The 21,894-nt window shown below is 43.7% G+C and overlaps 1 protein-coding gene and 1 long non-coding RNA gene across 2 annotated transcripts in view; one reads left to right on the forward strand and one right to left on the reverse strand.

Annotated features, from left to right (window-relative positions):
* Positions 1–21,894, forward strand: part of MINAR1 (membrane integral NOTCH2 associated receptor 1) — a 235,533-nt gene that overhangs the window by 165,718 nt on the left and 47,921 nt on the right. The gene's annotated exons all lie outside the window — the stretch shown is intronic.
* Positions 14,787–15,405, reverse strand: LOC138674270 (uncharacterized). Its single transcript, XR_011320563.1, has 3 exons — positions 15,343–15,405; positions 15,196–15,260; positions 14,787–14,971 (listed from the first exon to the last, which is right to left on the reverse strand). It is a non-coding gene; the product is annotated as an uncharacterized lncRNA (long non-coding RNA).

A 21,894-nucleotide genomic window follows, 5' to 3' on the forward strand; every position in this document is an offset into this window, starting at 1 on the left:
TCTTGTACTTTTAGGCTGGGAAGGGCCCAAAAAACAGGGATCTTCCCTGCTGGATAATATAAGCCCACAACTGTCTGCTTTACCTTGGCTGGTTATCAAAAATAGGAGGGACACCACGTCGTCATTTTTTTGTTATTATTTATTTATTTAATAGGTTAAATAAGGCTAAACACCCTTTACTGCCATATGAAAGGCACTAAAGAGTGTTAGTTTATTAATATGTAGGGAGCTTATGACATTATATATATCTCCAGGGCATCTATCTATCTATCTATCTAAGATACGTAAGATTGCTTTATTTGTAAACTAGCTTTAAATTATATAGAGAATTACTGTATGGAAAAGATTATATTAAAGACGCATTTCATACAGATTACATACAGATGCTAGGTGAGAAAAATTGCATTGTAATCACATGATACTCATCCTACTTTTCTGGATCAACATGGGCCGATTTTTTTATACACTGTCTAGTGTGACCCCACCCTTATACTTTTCCTCTGACTATCCCACTCCTGGTTTTGGCTTACAAATGTTGATGTAAAGTACTGACGAAAATGCTGAATGTGTGAATGAGGCCTAACACTGCATAGCAAAGTAGAAGAGAAATTCTCCCCTAGAAGTATTGCCTGATAATATGGCATCTGATGAATCATTTACTGCTTTGTCGGATTTATACAATATAAAAAACAAACCCTGTGCTGCCATGTGAAACATGAGACATAGGGAGGTAAATTAAGGCCACATAGACTTGTATAAGTGATTCATAATGGCCTCATACATCTCAGTTGTATGGAGCAATAATATAGCTGTGTGCATGAGCCCCTGCTGCAGAAGTCCAGATAGGTTCTCTGGGTTCACAAAGAAACCTTTAATGAAATAATCCCGTGTAATGAGCGAGCGGCACACATTGTGCATTGCTGTCGGCATTGCTCATCTTAGAATGTGTTGTGTTCTATGTTGCTAAAGTGCCAACATTTTCTAGAAATAGACTTTGTCGTGTTTCGCAAAAAGGAACAGAAATGCCTCATACGCCATGCAATTAATAGCATAGCAAAAGAAAATACAAGCAGAGAAAATGCCATAGCCAATATACTAAATATACTAGTGACTCTCCTGTGTACTGGGGTCATCTATGTGACTGCAGAGAGCTTCTCTACTTCTCTTGGTGTCACCTGTCTGCTGTGAGATGCGGAGATCTTGTAGTTTGAGATGAAAAGTAGCGGGATGGAAGATCTGTGTGTGACAGTACTATGAGGTTTACGCTCCAAGGTGGAAGCGATTGTTAAAAAATTGGCTCCTATTCCATAAAAACCCCTTTCCTGGCTGGCGGATACAATTTAGTGAGATCTTGGAAGAGATAGGAAGGGAATTGGAGATTTGAAGGGAAGCCTAACAGATCCTAAGAGATCCATTGACTTTAATGAGGTCTATTATTTTTCTATTCATTTGTACATGGAAGAATAGCACAACAGATGATAATAGCCAGGATATCAGAAGTACACAAGTCTTTACCATGTTTTTGTTCAAGCGGGACTAGTTAACTAAAACTCTGCCTTCAAACATGCCACCATCACACCCATCCTCAAAAAAGCTGCCGCCACGTTACCGACCACCTGAGCTGCAGCCATGTCACCGACCACCCGAGCTGCCGCCACGTCACCAACCACCCGAGCTGTCACCACGTCACCGACCACCTGAGCTGCCGCCACGTCACCAACCACCCGAGCTGCCGCCACGTCACCAACCACCCGAGCTGCCGCCACGTCACCGACCACCCGAGCTGCCACCACGTCACCGACCACCCGAGCTGCCGCCACGTCACCGACCACCCGAGCTGCTGCCACGTCACCGACCACCCGAGCTGCCACCACGTCACCGACCACCCGAGCTGCCGCCACGTCACCAACCACCCGAGCTGCCGCCACGTCACCGACCACCCGAGCTGCCGCCACGACCACCCGAGCTGCCGCCTCACCACCACCAGTGCTGCAGCACACCAACCTCCTGTCTCTTCCCCACTATCCTGAAGAATGTAAGTCCGCAAGGACAGGGTCCTCTCCCCTCTGTCTCCCTTAGTCTGTCACTGTAAATTTGTTTACTGTTAACGATATCTAGAACCCTGTATGTAACCCCTTTTCACATGTAGAGCACCATGGAATTAATGGTGCTATATAAATAAATAATAATAATAATAAAAGCAAAAAAGTAGTATGATGCATTAGTCAGATTTCAGGTTTTTACGTCTATGTTCTAGTCATGTTTTTCATAGAGCCTGCACCAATTATAGCCTTTGAGCATGTTCACACATCCATTTTTTGCGGACCAATTGTCCAATCTGATTTGTGGATCAAAATCACCCATTCAAGTCAATGTGTCCATTAAAAAACCAACAGGACATGCCTGCCATCTGTGTGTCAACTGAGCATTGTCAGTTTTTTGCATTTTAATGGGTAAGAGAAGCATGGATTTTTTTTTCACACTGTTAAAAATTGTCTTTTTTTCTCCTCCAAAAGACATCTCAGTCCTTTGAGCATATTCAAACCTGGTTTCGTGATGATTTTGGTGCAAATAAACCAGGTTTAGTACTTCATACAGCAAGACAGCAATTGAGATAGCTGTCAGCAACAACCGCTGAAATATTTTGATCCAGGCAACTTTTGTCTATGTCTAGAAAAAAGATCATACACTTAAGGTCGGGGTCACACTTGCGAGTTCGATGAGAGGAACTCGCGCGAGTCTCTCGAATCAACACCCGATACTGCCGCCGGCACTCGGGGCCGGAGCGTGCGGCTGCATGTATTTCTATGCCGCTGAAAGCTCAAGTGCCAGCGGCAGTGCCAGGTATTGATGCGCGAGTCTGTCCATTGAACTCGCAAGTGTGACCCCGGCCTAAAAGTGTTTTCTGGGCTCAACATACATTTCTGAAGTCAATCAATGTGGAGTAAACCAGTCATCTCAACAATCTTATTGATATACATTGGTCAGTATGCAGTCTAATTTGTACTCAGATAGCAAAGGCCCATACATAATGTTAAAGGGGTTGTCCGGTCCAAATCGATAAGTCTGCAATCGCTCCGTGTGTCTGCAGACTTGTGAATACCTCCAGCGTGCGCACTGTGCTCTGCGAGGATTCACCAGTCGAGTATGCAATATGTATACTCCTGGCCTGAACCCGTCTAGTGGGCACGGCCTTGGTCCATACAAGTGAAGGTTGCGATATTTTCATGTAGACATTTGGTCCATTTAAAAAAAACGCACATCTGAACAGCCCTAATACATACCATTGTCCGAGTTCTGTCAGTTTTCCATGGACCTCACTAGTATGAAAAATACTGTACAATCATGTGAACGTAGCCTCAGCAGGAGAATAACAAACTATATTCACTGTACAGAAAAGGCACATACTGAGGCCCCGTTCACAGATCTGTATTTAATAACGTACATGAAGAAAATGGTACCGGTGTCATCAGTGTTTGGTCCGTGTGTCCGTTTTTATAATGGGTAAGTGTACTATCCATGGAAACCATGGAGAGAGCACATGTAAAAAACAGACGTCTGAATGAGGGAGGAAGGCATGGACTAACCCACCAGAGAACAGAAGAATCCTCCGTTGGGCCCCTGTGCAGGAGTAGGTCACTACCCTCATATATGAGCACTATACACTTGAATCACTATGTACAGACAATGGCAGCATCTTATTCATTTATCAATCTACCCATTCATTGTACATTTGTGATTGAGAATAATGTAACATTTGCATGTAGCTGAAAAGTGTGGCCCTGGAGTTGGTTACTGGTGGGCACTTGGCCCCCTAGTCCAATACTGGTTGTACTGATTGTAAACTACAAAGAAATGAACCCTCAGTCAGATATATATTATTGGGTACGTGTAGCACAATACTAATGCAAATGCGAAAAGCCTCGTAGTCAGCTTTCATCCCTAGAAAATGAAATTAAAATGTACTGTAGATAATTGCAAATGGGCATCAGATGGATGAATTAATTCAGCACAATTACATTCTGCCTGTCATTAGTGCAAAGTTAATAAGCGTTATAGGCATCTAATTATCAACAACAGCGCTATCTGGGTAGTGATTTTCTCTACACTGGTGGACGGCCGGCTGCATCTGGACTTGTTATAGCTTACTGCAAAAAATTGCTGTGGAATCGCTGTCCATAGAAATTATTTGCTTATCCGTGTGCAAATTGCCTCTTCTGAGAAAAAGAGGACTTAAACTCTATAGCGCCACCTGTTGGAAGTAACATTGTCAAGTTTGGATACCACTGTCAGTTCATCTTAGGCATCTATAGGACCCATTATCCAGACAACAATGCGAATTGTTAATATGGAATTCCCTTTCGGCAGTAGACATAGGTGTGGTGGTGATAGTTCACAGAACCCATCGAGCATCGGATAGTATAACAGGAGCAGTAGGTAACTGGCCATCAGGGGCTACTAAAATATCGGCATTGTCCAGCTGTGGGGAGCGGTAAGGATGTCTTTGGCCTTTTAGCATGCTCTTTCTGTACAACCCGCTATTCCTGGTTGAGCCTCTACTGAGGAAGCAGATCCATGGACCTGTTTCATAAGGTTCTTGAGGGCATGTGGTGAAGGTTAAGTGTAGGGGCGATGTATGACCATTAATGGCGTCTCGATAATGAAAAATCTATATAATCATCTAAGGTCCACTTCAGACTGTTTGTCTGTCTATCTGTCACGGAAATCCCGCATCACTGATTAGTTGCGGCCGGCTGGGCGCGACCAATCAGCGACAGGCACAGTCCGGCCGCGAATTGGCCCCTCCCACCAGTCAGCGCCCACATAGCGTTTTAGCAGTCTGTTAAATGGACTGCGTTACACCGCGGCATAACATGGTGTAACGCAGTCCGTTAACGCTGCAATTAACCCTGTGTGACTAACTTTTTACCAATGATGCTGCCTATGCATCAATAGTAAAAACATATAATGTTAAAAATAATAATTAAAAAAATCATTATATTCTCACCTTCCGGCGTCCGCGGCAGCCTTTCCCGCTCCTCGCAATGCTCCAGTCCCAAGAATGTATTGCGGCAATGACCCATGATGATGTAGCGGTCTCGCGAGACCGCTACATCGTGAGTTATTGCCGCAAAGCATTACTGGGAACGGAGCGGCGCGAGGAGCATCGCTAAAGGCCTGAGCTGGATCCGGGGGCCACCAGAAGGTGAGTATATAACTATTTTTTATTTTAATTCTTTTTTTTAACAGGGCTGTGTTACATACTGCGTGGGCTGTGTTATATACTGCGTGGGCTGTGTTATATACTACGTCACTATGCTCTACGCTACGTGTGTTGTGCTATATACTACATGGCTGTGCAATATACTACGTGGCTGTGCTATATACTACGTGGCTGTGTTATATACTATGTGGGCTTTGTTATATACTGCGTGGGCTGTGTTATATACTGCGTGGGCTGTGTTATATACTACGTCGCTGTGCTGTACACTATGTGGGCTTTGCTATATACTACATGGCTGTGCAATATACTACGTGGCTGTTATATACTGCGTGGGCTGTGCTATATAGTACGTGGGCTGTGCTATATACTTCGTGGGCTGTGTTATATACTACATGGGCTGTGTTATATACTGCGTGGGCTGTGCTATATACTACGTGGGCTGTGCTATATACTACGTGGCTGTGTTATATACTGCGTGGGCTGTGCTATATACTATGTGCCTGTGGTATATACTACGTGGCTGGGCTATATACTACGTGGCTGCTATATACTATGTGGCTGTGCTATATACTATGTAGCTGTGCTATATACTACGTAGCTGTGCTATATACTATGTGCCTGTGGTATATACTACATGGCTGTGCTATATACTATGTAGCTGTGCTATATACTATGTGTCTGTGCTATATACTATGTGGCTGTGCTATATACTACATAACTGTGCTATATACTACGTAGCTGTGCTATATACTATGTGGCTGTGCTATATACTACGTGGCTGTGCAATATACTACGTGGCTGTGCTATATACTACGTGGGCTGTGTTATATGCTACGTGGGCTGTGAGACTCTTTTGCCCAGGGTCCTCAAAAATCTGCAGCTGGCCATGGCTTCACTGATTGGTCATGGTCGGCCAGCTGTGAACAATCAGCGACAGGCGCAGTCAGGCTGTGAATTGGCGTGCGATTTGAACCACGATTCGCTAATCTGTCGCGCCCGGCCGGCCAAATCTTGTGTATTCATTGCATTATTCTGAAATCTTCATAAATAAACTACATACATATTCTAGCATACCCGATGCGTTAGAATCGAGCCACCATCTAGTAAAAAATAAAAGGCCAAAATGTATCCAAAACTGGATAAACATTTCAGGCGAGGCACATGGAGGCACACGCCACTGATAATAAGTGATAAATTGAGTGGTGTGCACCTTTTAATGAATTTGGTGCATTTCATTCTTGTACAAAATGCCAGTTTTAATGAATCAGTGGCTGTAGTGATGTTAAAAAAAAGCCAAAATAGTTTAATCAATCAAAGGTTGAATCCCACATCAGTTCACAGGTTCTAATAGGACTAATACCAGAAGATTGCCTAAGGCAAACACTGAGTGGTATGTGACAGCTACAATGTATAAGGGCGCACACTCACGTTGTGGTTCAATCAGGGTTTTGCTAATCAACATCGATTTTGTGCAAAATTGTTATTCAACTGCAATGTGTGAATACATCCTAATAATGTGATATTACATACTGGTAAAAGGAAATCTATCACCAAGTTTTTGCTGACCTTGTTATCTTTCTGTTGTTTTGATAAAATCACAGGTTATCGGATACAAAAATAATATATTCATTTACTTATAGTTGATAACGGCACCTTCATAATGAAAATGCACCAAGGACTTCCAATTATGGAACAATTCTTTGGAGAACTATTCAAAGTGCATAAGAAACTGTTACATAATGTAAGTGTATATCAAGCAAAAAAAAGGCTAGGAGAGATGCCGGATCAGCCACGTTCCCTCTGTGTACTAGCACTACACATTTTAATCACTCTCATTCTCTCCTTCAATTAATTAGATTCTGGTTTTGTAGTTTTGATTACATTTAACACCTCTTTCAACTTGGAGAGATAACAAGAGATATAAATAGTAGAATCACATAGCAACTCCAAATTGCTACACGATTTACATTAGTAATACTTCAACATGATAAAAGAAATGTCTCACCTTCATTTTTTTCCCCCTTAATTAAAACCAGATACTGAAGCGCAATCCTGTTCAAATCTGTTTGATGGCTGTATATACCGCTATTTTATTTTCTGGACATAATTATTAGGGCAACCATCTTGCCTGTTCTGAACAGTAGTTCTCAGATCTGCTTTACAGCAGCTATATAGACATAGCTGGATGGATAATCCGGTTGAAAACAGACAAATGTCCATGAAGTCCAACCGAAGAATGGAAAAGGATAAAAAGAAAAATGATATGTCCTACCATAAGCATGAGCCAGTGTGCTCCAATTACATAATTATTTGTTATTTTCTTCTAGAAAAGACTCTAAGGCTTTTTTTTTTTAAAAAAACATGAACGGTTCCTGCTGTGACCAGCTCCTGACGTAGACTATTCCACAGATTAATAATTCTGTGACCAGCTCCTCGTCACTATGGTCCACTCCATCGGCCTCAAGGACATCTTTTTCTCTTGCTTTTCTTCCTATCTCGGACTGCTCCTTCACTTCAGCTCTTCTTCCTCTCCTCTTCCACTTACTGTCGGGGTTCCTCACGATTCATATTTAAGTCCCCTACTCTTTTATCTGAACACAGCATCTATTTGACAAACCATCGGCAGATTTGGTTTCCAGTACCATCTCTATGCTGATGACAACAAACTATACACCTCTTCTCCTGACATCACACCCACCTTCTTACAAAATATATGCCTCTACCATTATGTCCTCTTTCTATATAAAACTGAATCTGTCAAAAACTAAACTCCTTGGTTTTCCTCCCTCTACTAACCAACCTAAAATTGCCATCTCCCTGTGTGGTTCTACCATAGCTCTCAAGCAGATTGCCCGCTATATTGAGCCTATAATTGACTCAGATCTTTGATTCAATCCCTACATCCGATCTCTCACTTGCTCATGTCACTCCCACCTCTAAAGCATTTCTAGAATTTGACCTTTATCTGTAAAAACTCCTACTGTTGCTCTGATTCATTCTTGACTGTGTAGGAAGGGGGAGCCAGGGAGGTATCCATGGCCGACAGCAATCCCTGTATCACTCCCTGGTCCTTTCCCAGCAAAAGTTCACATTTTTCTGTTGCGTTACCTCTGTGCTGATTCTCTGCGCCATCTGGACTTGCCCGGTACTGGGATGCATTCTTCACAGATGGTTCCGCATTAAAGGAGGCACACTCCGGCTTAAGTTCAATAACAATTTGTTTACTCAGCACAGCATGTTCAAATACAGGCACTTCTGGTATCGCATTCAGTACCTTCTCTTCTGTCCCTGTTCTGTCATTTCCTTCCCTATGCTCAGCCCTGGGTCGGATCGAATCTTCCAGTCCAGCAGATTCTATTCCATCCAGAATTCTTGCCTCACATGGCGGAGTCCTACACCGCTTTGCCTCGGTTCTAAGAACTGCTGCCCAGGCAAAGATCTGCCACATCTTGCTTGTGCTGCTCGGCTGAACAAACTTCTCTCTCTATGGGGACAGATTCCTTCAGCTGTGTCCGCAGCGTTCCCATACTCCTTTCCTCCTAGAGGAATTATTTAGCTAGCTGTACTATGCTGGGCCCCTTTCTTCAACGTTGCGGGGCACAGCGACTTCTGGCCAGGCAGCCCTGTGAGCTGTACAGCTGCTAAGGCCCTGACTGACTAGAACCAGGAAACTACACTATACTTATTCACTGTGCCCTTCCTATTCTAACTATGTGCTGCAGTGCCTCCCTCTAGTGCCCAACTATGGACATTACGCCCCTATCAATATACTGGGCCAGGGGACAAACTTTCCCTAAAACTATGTGTGCAAAACATATAACAGTGACATGATATATATATATATACTGTATATATATATATATATATATATATATATATGCAGAGCAATATACATGAGGTATAGCAATGCCTTTATACACGGTGACAATACACTTTATTTGTAGCAGTGCCACCGTGCACGAACACATCAATAACACTGCCCTTTCTTTCAAGCCACATATCCAAGCCCTTGCCTCCTCCTGCCATCTCATATTCAGAAATATTTCCCGGATCTGTGCACGCCCTTATCATCTCCCGCCTCGACTACTGTAACCTCCTACTCTCTGGACTCCCCTCTAGCACTCTGGCACCACTCCAATCCATCCTTCACTCTGCTGCCCGACTAATCTACCCGTCTCCCCGCTATTCCCCAGCCTCTCCCCTATGTCAAGCCCTTCACTGGCTTCCTATCGCCCAGAGACTCCAGTTCAAAACCCTCACAATGACATACAAAACCATCCACAACCTGTCTCCTCCATACATCTGTGACATGGTCTCCCTACATGCATGCAACCTCCGATCCTCTCAAGATCTCCTTCTCTACTCCCCTCTCATCTCTTCTTCCCACTACAGCATCCAAGACTTCTCCCGTGCTTCCCCCATACTCTGGAACTCTCTACACCAACACATCAGACTCTCGCCTACCATAGGAACCTTCAAAAAGAACCTGAAGACTCACCTCTTCCGACAAGCCTACAGCCTGCAGTGATCCTGAACTTACTGAACCGCTGCACAACCTGCCCTACCCTCTCCCCTAGTTTCATCACCCATCCCCTGCAGACTGTGAGCCCTCGCGGGCAGGGTCCTCCCTCCTTATATACTCATGTGCCTTGTTGTTTACTCATGTTTAATGTATTTGTCTGTATTTGCCCCGTATTCACATGTAAAGCGCCATGGAATAAATGGAGCTATAAAAATGTATAATAATAATAATAATAACACATTATTTACATTCTTAAAGGGTTAGGGGAAAAGAAGGAACAATATACACATTTACATCCCCTACAACTGGACTACTGCAACTCTCTACTAATCAGCCTCCATCTCACTTAGCTCTCCCCTCTACAATCTATCAGGAATATAGCGGCCATTATCATATTTCTGGATAGTGACATGGCGTCCACTCTTGAATCCAGCCATTTCTGCTTTGAAAAAACCCTGCAGTGTGCCCAAAGAGTAGTTTTCCCCACGTATAGGGTATCGGCGTAATCAGGAGATATTGCCCAACAAATTTTAGGGTCCATTTTCTCATGTTAACCTTATGAACACAACAAATTTGGGGCTAAAGCAATTGTTTGTGTAAAAAAGTAAAATGTTCATTATTTTCCTTCCACATTCCATTAATTCATGTGAAGCACTTGAAGGGTTAAAGGGCCACTGTCACCCCCCTCCAGCCGTTATAAACTAAAAGAGCCACCTTGTGCAGCAGTGATGCTGCAGTCTAACAAGGTGGCTCTTTTAGTTTTTGTTTCTGTTATTCCCACAATAAATGTATTTATAAATCTGCTGAAATACCTATCTTTGTCCATGGAGGCGGGACTGAAGCCTCCTCTTAGAAGCGCCCAACTGCCGTCAGTCATCTGTTGGGTTGATTTTCGCCGCCCCCTCAGCGCTATTATTGTGTGAAATCTGGCGCCTGTGCTCTGCTCTTCTGCCTTGCGCAGGCGCATAGAGCATTATCCGTCCGAGCACTGGTGCCGGGTTCCTTTCTGCGCCTGTGCGGTCAATGCGGCCAGCCTGTTACTGATTCCTGGGCATGCGCACTGCACTTGTCAGACGCTCCACAGGTCCCCCGCCTTCCAGCATTGTTCTGTGCGGCTGTTCCAAACGCCGGCAAGGATACCTGTATATTCCGGCAACGCTGAAAGGCGGGGGACCTGGGGAGCGTCTGAGAAGCGCAGTGCGCATGCCCAGGAATCCCAGCCCCGCACTGTGCATAATGCATAACACAGTGCGGGGTGGGGATTCAGTAACAGGGTGGCCGCACTGCCCGCACAGGCGCAGAACGAAACCTGGCACCAGTGCTAGGACGGCAAATGCTCTATGCGCCTGCGCAAGGCAGAAGAGCAGAGCGCAGGCGCCGGAATTCACACAATAACAGCGCTGAGGGGGCGGCGAAAATCTACACAAGAGATGACTGACGGCAGTTGGGCGCTTCTAAGAGGAGGCTTCAGTCCCGCCTCCAGGTACAAAGGTATTTCAGCAGATTTATAAATACATTTATTGTGGGAATAACAGAAACAAAAACTAAAAGAGCTACCTTGTTAGACTGCAGCATTACTGCTGCACAAGGTGGCTCTTTTAGTTTATAACGGCTGGAGGGGGGTGACAGTGGCCCTTTAATAAGCTTTTTGAATTTGGTTTTGAGGACTTTGAGGATTGCAGTTTTTAGAATGGTGTCACTTTTGGGTATTTTCTGTCATATAGACCCCTCAAAGTCACTTCAAATGTGATGTGGTCCCTAAAAACATGGTTTTGTAAATGTTGTTGGAAATTGAGAAATTGCTGGTCAATTTTTAACCCTTCTAGCTAAAAAAATTATGTTTAAAAAAATGTACTGATGTAAAGTAGACATGTGGGAAGTGTTATTTATTATTTATTTTGTGTGGTATAACTATCTGATTTAAGGACATAAAAATATAAAGTTTGATTGAAAATTGCAATATTTTAAATTTTTTTGCTAATTTTCAATATTTTCATAAATATCAGCAAATCAAATTGACCCATATTTAACACTAACATGACGTACAATATATCATGAAAAAACAATCTCAGAATCAGTGGGATCCCTTGAAGCATTCCCGAGTTATTACCACATAAAGTGACAGTGTTCAGATTTCTAAAATTTGCTCTGGTAATTAAGGTCAAAACTAGCTCTATCACTTAAGGTAACGTCACACTGAACGATATCGCTAGCGATCCGTGACGTTGCAGCGTCCTGGCTAGCGATATCGTTCAGTTTGACACAGCAGCGATCAGGATCCTGCTGTGATGTCGTTGGTCGCTGCAGAAAGTCCAGCACTTTATTTCGTCGCTGGACTTCCTGCTGACATCGCTGAATCGGTGTGTGTGACGCCGATTCAGCGATGTCTTCACTGGTAACCAGGGTAAACATCGGGTTACTAAGCGCAGGGCCACGCTTAGTAACCCGATGTTTACCCTGGTTACCAGCGTTAAAGTAAAAAAAAAAAAAACACTTCATACTTACCTTCCGCTGTCTGTCCCTCGGCGCTCTGCTTCTCTGCCCTGTGTAAGCACAGCGGCCGGAAAGCACAGCGGAACGTCACCGCTCTGCTTTCTGGCCGCTGTACTTACACAGGGCAGAGAAGCAGAGCGCCGAGGGACAGACAGCGGAATGTAAGTATGAAGTGTTTGGTTATTTTTTACATTTACGCTGGTAACCAGGGTAAACATCGGGTTACTAAACGTGGCCCTGCGCTTAGTAACCCGATGTTTACCCTGGTTACCGGCATCGTTGGTCGCTGGAGAGCTGTCTGTGTGACAGCTCTCCAGCGACGCTGCAGCGATCCGTTGTCGGTATCGCTGCAGCGTCGCTCAGTGTGACGGTACCTTTAGGGTTAATGGGCACCACTACCCTGAACACTCAGTACAGTATCAGTCACTAAATAGTCTCTTAAAATTAGTTTATGGGGCCCAACTGAGCTGAATTCCTTAAGAAGTTTTGGATGCAGACCATCTGGGGCAGGGACCTTGTTCACATTGATTTTTTTCTTTCGTATTTAGAAATAGATCTTGTACTGAACTGTCAACTTTTAGGTTTGAAGTGTCTGGTAAGTGGATCCTGGCTGTTTCTTTAAGGATTAGAAGATCAGGATCTGTAAGTCTAAGGCTACGTTCACATTTGCGTTGTGCGCCGCTGCGTCGGCGACGCAACGCACAACGCAAATAAAAACGCACCAAAACGCACGCAAAAACGCTGCGTTTTGCGACGCATGCGTCCTTTTTTGCCGAAATTTGGACGCAAGAAAAATGCAACTTGTTGCGTTTTCTGCGCCCGACGCTTGCAGCAAAAAAAACACACACAACGCAGCACAACGCATGTCCATGCGTCCCCCATGTTAAATATAGGGGCGCATGACGCATGCATCGCCGCTGCGTCGCCCGACGCAAACACGCAAAACGCTAATGTGAACGTAGCCTAATATTAGCGAAGAGAGATTTTATCTTTTTTGCAGTAATAGCTTTATTTTTATACATTAAATGACCAATTGGTTTATTAGATAGGTTTTCTGATGTTTTAATTTTATTTTTTAAGGATTTATATCTATTTGGAATCCTGGTATAATAAAGTAGTATGGACAAATATTACGGATTAGACTATCTTTTGTTGGTTTTATTCCAAAGTCTTACGGTTAATTTAGTGAGTGGGTTTGTTATTTCACTATATTTGTATGTGCTGTACAAAGTTAACCATAGGAAGTGGTTGATGTTGGCACTAAGAGAGCCGAGTTCTATTTACCCATAGTTTCCATGGATCTGGCAAAATGTCTAGAAAGTCTATATATTTCGAATTCTGGGAGTCCCAGTCCACCTTTATTTTTCGCTTTTGTTAGTGTACTTTGAGATATGAAGAAGTTTGATTCTTTGAAAGAAAAGCTGAGGAATATGAATAGGTACAACTTCGAGAAAGTATAAGATTTTGGGAGAGTAATCATTTTTATCAAGTTAATTCTTCCAAACCAGGAAATGGGGGCTTCTTTCCATGAGGAAATGTCAAGTTCTAATTTATGGATGAGTGGTATAAAGTCATAGAGAGAGGAGAGTGCATTATTGATTTTGGTCCCTAGGTATGTAATACTAGATGGTGGCCCGATTCTAACGCATCAGGTATTCTAGAATATGCATGTCCACGTAGTACAGGTCCTTCTCAAAAAATTAGCATATAGTGTTAAATTTCATTATTTACCATAATGTAATGATTACAATTAAACTTTCATATATTATAGATTCATTATCCACCAACTGAAATTTGTCAGGTCTTTTATTGTTTTAATACTGATGATTTTGGCATACAACTCCTGATAACCCAAAAAACCTGTCTCAATAAATTAGCATATTTCACCCATCCAATCAAATAAAAGTGTTTTTTAATAACAAACAAAAAAAAACATCAAATAATAATGTTCAGTTATGCACTCAATACTTGGTCGGGAATCCTTTGGCAGAAATGACTGCTTCAATGCGGCGTGGCATGGAGGCAATCAGCCTGTGACACTGCTGAGATGTTATGGAGGCCCAGGATGCTTCAATAGCGGCCTTAAGCTCATCCAGAGTGTTGGGTCTTGCGTCTCTCAACTTTCTCTTCACAATATCCCACAGATTCTCTATGGGGTTCAGGTCAGGAGAGTTGGCAGGCCAATTGAGCACAGTAATACCATGGTCAGTAAACCATTTACCAGTGGTTTTGGCACTGTGAGCAGGTGCCAGGTCGTGCTGAAAAATGAAATCTTCATCTCCATAAAGCATTTCAGCCGATAGAAGCATGAAGTGCTCCAAAATCTCCTGATAGCTAGCTGCATTGACCCTGCCCTTGATGAAACACAGTGGACCAACACCAGCAGCTGACATGGCACCCCACACCATCACTGACTGTGGGTACTTGACACTGGACTTCAGGCATTTTGGCATTTCCTTCTCCCCAGTCTTCCTCCAGACTCTAAATAAATATAATAATGGCGTGCACTCAGTCAGAATTTGCGAGGTGCTGGTGTAATGGATCAGAAGATCCTGAATACTAATAAATATGTATACACCGCACACTCTAATGACAACGTGTGATTAACGCTTAAATATTTATTAGTCACAAAATAAATTTGGATAGGGGAGCGAAACAGAAATATAATGCTGGAAGCGATATATATAAAAAGCAAACGTTTCGGCTCAACCAGAGCCTTATTCATTGAATCGCTGAAAGAACAAAAAAATCATAAATCACCAAATGACAAAATAACAAACTAAAAAATAATACACAAAGTAGTATAGTGATGGTGTACTTATTTGAAAAAATCCCGTGATCCTAGGAGTAAAAGACAACATATAAACCAATAAACGAATAATATATACATTATATACAGTAATAGGCTCATAGGTAGACTAGTTCTGGCAAATGAAAACAGGAAACATATGGTTACCTTATCCACAAGAAGAAGTGGAGTGAAGTGGAAAGGGTAGATATCCCTCAGTGCCAAGATTACAGCTGCAAAGAATGGCATCATAGTTAGAAAAGAGGTCTAGCCCACTATGTTATAGAGATATAGAGATCAGAGGGAATGGGGTACCTATAGCTGAGGTAAAGGTTATGAGTCCTCAAGGGTGCTGGCCTGCATGCAATATATGTTGTAGCCTATGGGGGGAAGGGGAAAAGGCCAAATAAATCAATGTGTATAGGGACAAGTGAAAGGCCGTCTTGGCGCTACTGTGTCCTAGATAGTGTGGAGGCGCACATTACCTGCGGAGTAGTGGATATCAGCGGCGCTCCCGCGCCTTGCTATGGACAGCAGCGTGCCTGCAGCCCCCATGACGCTGTGTTATATGCGGCGAGGAGCGCCGAAACCGGAAGTCCCGGACCGGAAGTGACGTGGCGCTGACTGGCCGGGACACACTGCGCAGGTGCCTGTGTGTATCCTGTCGTCAGGGTAACCCAGAGGAGAGCGGTAGCGCTGTGAGAGCGCTGTGTAGTGGCCCCAGGACGCTGCAGTGTGTGAGACTTAACAGTATGAAATAGGAAGGAGGGCTATGTAAAGGGCTGAGTGAAAGCACAACATGGGAAGCTAAGTAAGATGATGAAAGGATAAATCATAAGGGGAAAGAGCTAAGGTACTGGAGTCCCTAATGGATATATATCTATTATCAATAGTGTCCAGAGGATAAGGACATAGTGTGGAGAAGACTAGACCCGGGGTATATGGCTAAGAGGGAACAGGGAAATCCAGAGACAGAAACCAGAGGGTGGAGGGGGAAGAAAACAAAGGGAGGCGGGGGGGGGAAAGGGAGGGGGGGAAGGGCTGGGGGTTGGTTGGGGAGGGAAAGAACGGGAGGGGGGGGAAGGAGTGGGAGTGGGGGGAAAGGAGTGGGAGGGGGGGGGAAAGGAGTGGGAGGGGGGGGGAAAGAAGAGCTATATATGAAACTCACCTACACAGATAGTAGTCTAGCGGGTCTGTAAAAGCAATGGGATAAGAGATTATTCATAGGAGCCAATCTATGTCTCTATTAAGACCTTTAGGGGCTAGAGTGTCTAATTTATGGATCCAATATGTCTCTCTTAACTTGAGTAGTTTTACATGATTGCCACCATGATTGCCTATTACTGTATATAATGTATATATTATTCGTTTATTGGTTTATATGTTGTCTTTTACTCCTAGGATCACGGGATTTTTTCAAATAAGTACACCATCACTATACTACTTTGTGTATTATTTTTTAGTTTGTTATTTTGTCATTTGGTGATTTATGATTTTTTTGTTCTTTCAGCGATTCAATGAATAAGGCTCTGGTTGAGCCGAAACGTTTGCTTTTTATATATATCGCTTCCAGCATTATATTTCTGTTTCGCTCCCCTATCCAAATTTATTTTGTGACTAATAAATATTTAAGCGTTAATCACACGTTGTCATTAGCGTGTGCGGTGTATACATATTTATTAGTATTCAGGATCTTCTGATCCATTACACCAGCACCTCGCAAATTCTGACTGAGTGCACGCCATTATTATATTTGTGACGTACCATTTTGGCGCTTTTGCACCGGTTTTTCCGTTACTCCCCTAGTCTCCCCTGCAGTATACATGTCTACTGACACGTTTGCCTACGATTTGGCAACCACCTCGAATATTTTATCCCAGGTGACTGGTTCTAACGAATTTTTGAGAACCCCCGCTCAGGAATTACGAACCAGGGATTATGAAAAAGAAAGACGCAAGCTGATCTCCTACGATCTGCATTGCACAACTCTGGCCGAATATCACAGGCAGAGTAAAATTCCCAGAGGGCTTAGGAGTAACCTTCGCCCAACCCTCTTTTCTGACAACCCTGATTACTGTGAGAAATACAAAAGAATACTGAATAAGTGCTCTCTGGATATAATATTACTCACCATAGAGTATCTACAAAAAACTATTGTGGAGACCAAACAGAATATACAGGCTATCGAAGCACAACTATCAACCGCTCTATCTTCTACGGAGTGGACCTCTCTCAAGAGCAAGACAGAGAAATCACTCACGGAACATCAGAAGTCTCTACAGGAACGCAAGAGACAAAAATTCCAACGTGACACGGAGGACTATTTGTTGAACAAAGTCTACAAATGGAACGATACTTCCGTCAATACAGGAACATGGCGCCGACCCCGAAACCAACGGAGATATGGATCATTCAGCTCAGGGAGCGATTCCTCCACGACCTCCGGCAGACAGCATTTTTTATCAAAGGGCCGCAAGGGAGGACAACCAACCGCAGACCCACCAGGAGATCAAGGGGAAAGAATGGCCACCCGCTCACAGGTGAGACACCGGATCTAGTTATTAACATCTCGGACTATCTCCTCTCCCCGGCTGAATTGACTGTCCTACAAAAGGGCTTATCATTCTGCCCCACCCCGGCATGGGACTCCTTCCAACTGGAGAAAGACCTTGAACATTTTTTTCGGACTATAAGACTGAAAACACATTTTGGGCTATCAGATAATACTAGGGGGGAGGTGACACATGATCCTGTTAATATTGTGACTCCTAAACTCTCTATCACGTCTCTGGGCCTCCGTACACCTAGTAAGTATAATCCTCCACGCGTTTACCATGCAACAGAAACTTTTATTTCACTGGTGGACCGTGAGGTCAAACAATTCTCTCATGAACAACATCTGGGCTTCTATCCTGTCCACTCCAATCTTTCCTTGGTGGAGAAACAGGCTCTCTCATCTCTTCAAAACAATAAAAACATCACAATTAAGCCAGCTGATAAAGGGGGCGCCATAGTGGTGATGAACCACATGGATTATAAGAAGGAAGTCATTAGACAACTGTCCGACTCCAATACCTATGGCATTATCCAAAGGGACCCAGTGACCAACATCACCACTAGAATCAAGAGCGTCCTAAATGATTATCTTGATCGCCACACGATTGACCAAAAAACTGCTTCCTTTCTCATTAATCCCCATCCTATCACACCAGTTTTTTATATCTTACCCAAAATCCACAAGTCCCTCCAAAATCCACCAGGACGACCAATAGTCGCCTCAACTGACTCAGTTTTATCTCCACTCTCGGTTTTCCTTGAAAAAATACTGACACCTCTGGTGAAAAATACCAAATCATACCTCCTGGACACAGGACATTTTTTAAGGATCATACGAAATTTGAGTACTGTACCTACAGAGAGTATCTTAGTGACCTTAGACGTCAACAGTCTATATACCTTGATTACACACGACAAAGGGGTTGAAGCTACTAAATTTCTTCTCGAATCATCAGATATGTCTGCTGATTCTATACAATTTTGTCTAGACCTACTCAACATAGTACTACGGGAAAATTATTTTCTATTCGAGGACACATTCTATGTCCAGAGATGCGGCACTGCGATGGGTGCGAACGTAGCGCCGGCTTACGCTAATGCCTATATGAATTTCTTTGAAATCAATCATGTCTTTCCTAATGATCTCTTTTCACGATTTGCCTTGGGATATCATCGATATATCGATGATATCTTTTTCATCTGGACAGGTACATCTTATTCTATGCTTGAATTTTTTTCACAATTGAATTCTATCTATCCGGAGTTACAGTTTACACTACACCATAGTATGGAATCAGTCCCATTCTTGGACACACTGGTTGTGAAGGACATTGAAGGTAATCTTTCCACAGACCTTTACTGCAAGCCCACCGACAGTAATAGCCTCTTGCACTACTCAAGTTGCCACCCTAGGACTACGAAAAATAGCCTGCCACGCTCACAATTCGATAGAGTGTCACGTATCGTTTCCAACCCTGAAATTCGCAAAGAAAGACTGGATACCACGGCCCATAAATTCGAACAGAGACACTACTCACCCAAATTACTGGATTCTGAAAAGACCAGGGCTCTAAGTCCGCCTTCCCCTCAACCTCCTATGTACCCCAGGGATCGGATTCCCTTTGTACATACATTTCATCCGACAATGCCCAGGGTATACTCTATCATTAGGAAACACTGGCCACTGCTGTCTAAAGCATATCCTGAAATAGACTCATTTAAGGCACCCACCCTGATCTGTACCAAACGACCCCCTAATATCCGTGACAAATTAGTTAGAGCTGATGTGGGGAGCTCTAGGCCTACTTCAATACAGAGGACACTGACGACTCGCCGACAGGGGACATTCCCCTGTCTCAATTGTGCAGCTTGCTCTAACGTCATCAAATCTGACAGTATAACCCATCCTAGGACGGGCAAATCTTTTCCCATCAAAGGTTTTCACACATGTAATTCTAATTTTGTAGTGTATCTGGTGAAATGTCCGTGTGGTCTCCTCTATGTGGGGGAGACTACCCAACATGTGAGGGATCGCATTGCGAGCCATAAATCGACCATCCGTTGTAATAAAAATTGGCTCCCCATACCAGAACATTTCTCTAAATCGGGACACTCTGTGGCTCAACTCCGTTTCCAGGTTATAGAACATGTCCCCCGCCCCCGTAGGGGTGGCAATCATGTAAAACTACTCAAGTTAAGAGAGACATATTGGATCCATAAATTAGACACTCTAGCCCCTAAAGGTCTTAATAGAGACATAGATTGGCTCCTATGAATAATCTCTTATCCCATTGCTTTTACAGACCCACTAGACTACTATCTGTGTAGGTGAGTTTCATATATAGCTCTTCTTTCCCCCCCCTCCCACTCCTTTCCCCCCCCTCCCGTTCTTTCCCTCCCCAACCAACCCCCAGCCCTTCCCCCCCTCTTTCCCCCCCCCCCTCCCTTTCCCCCCCCGCCTCCCTTTGTTTTCTTCCCCCTCCACCCTCTGGTTTCTGTCTCTGGATTTCCCTGTTCCCTCTTAGCCATATACCCCGGGTCTAGTCTTCTCCACACTATGTCCTTATCCTCTGGACACTATTGATAATAGATATATATCCATTAGGGACTCCAGTACCTTAGCTCTTTCCCCTTATGATTTATCCTTTCATCATCTTACTTAGCTTCCCATGTTGTGCTTTCACTCAGCCCTTTACATAGCCCTCCTTCCTATTTCATACTGTTAAGTCTCACACACTGCAGCGTCCTGGGGCCACTACACAGCGCTCTCACAGCGCTACCGCTCTCCTCTGGGTTACCCTGACGACAGGATACACACAGGCACCTGCGCAGTGTGTCCCGGCCAGTCAGCGCCACGTCACTTCCGGTCCGGGACTTCCGGTTTCGGCGCTCCTCGCCGCATATAACACAGCGTCATGGGGGCTGCAGGCACGCTGCTGTCCATAGCAAGGCGCGGGAGCGCCACTGATATCCACTACTCCGCAGGTAATGTGCGCCTCCACACTATCTAGGACACAGTAGCGCCAAGACGGCCTTTCACTTGTCCCTATACACATTGATTTATTTGGCCTTTTCCCCTTCCCCCCATAGGCTACAACATATATTGCATGCAGGCCAGCACCCTTGAGGACTCATAACCTTTACATCAGCTATAGGTACCCCATTCCCTCTGATCTCTATATCTCTATAACATAGTGGGCTAGACCTCTTTTCTAACTATGATGCCATTCTTTGCAGCTGTAATCTTGGCACTGAGGGATATCTACCCTTTCCACTTCACTCCACTTCTTCTTGTGGATAAGGTAACCATATGTTTCCTGTTTTCATTTGCCAGAACTAGTCTACCTATGAGCCTATTACTGTATATAATGTATATATTATTCGTTTATTGGTTTATATGTTGTCTTTTACTCCTAGGATCACGGGATTTTTTCAAATAAGTACACCATCACTATACTACTTTGTGTATTATTTTTTAGTTTGTTATTTTGTCATTTGGTGATTTATGATTTTTTTGTTCTTTCAGCGATTCAATGAATAAGGCTCTGGTTGAGCCGAAACGTTTGCTTTTTATATATATCGCTTCCAGCATTATATTTCTGTTTCGCTCCCCTATCCAAATTTATTTTGTGACTAATAAATATTTAAGCGTTAATCACACGTTGTCATTAGAGTGTGCGGTGTATACATATTTATTATTTTTATTATTATTCCTCCAGACTCTGGCACCTTGATTTCCGAATGACATGCAAAATTTGCTTTCATCAGAAAAAAGTACTTGGGACCACTTAGCAACAGTCCAGTGCTGCTTCTCTGTAGCCCAGGTCAGGCGCCTCTGCCGCTGTTTATGGTTCAAAAGTGGCTTTACCTGGGGAATGCGGCACCTGTAGCCCATTTCCTGCACACGCCTGTGCACGGTGGCTCTGGATGTTTCCACACCAGACTCAGTCCACTGCTTCCTCAGGTTCCCCAAGGTCTGGAATCGGTCCTTCTCCACAATCTTCCTCAGGGTTCGGTCTCCTCTTCTCGTTGTACAGCGTTTTCTGCCACATTGTTTCCTTCCAACAGACTTACCATTGAGGTGCCTTGATACAGCACTCTGGGAACAGCCTATTTGTTGAGAAATTTCTTTCTGGGTCTTACCCTCTTGCTTGAGGGTGTCAATGATGGCCTTCTTGACATCTGTCAGGTCGCTAGTCTTACCCATGATGGGGGTTTTGAGTAATGAACCAGGCAGGGAGTTTATAAAAGCCTCAGGTATCTTTTGCATGTGTTTAGAGTTAATTAGTTGATTCAGAAGATTAGGGTAAT

This window comes from Ranitomeya imitator, chromosome 4 (genome assembly GCF_032444005.1).
Source record: "Ranitomeya imitator isolate aRanImi1 chromosome 4, aRanImi1.pri, whole genome shotgun sequence".
Classification (NCBI taxonomy): domain Eukaryota; kingdom Metazoa; phylum Chordata; class Amphibia; order Anura; family Dendrobatidae; genus Ranitomeya; species Ranitomeya imitator.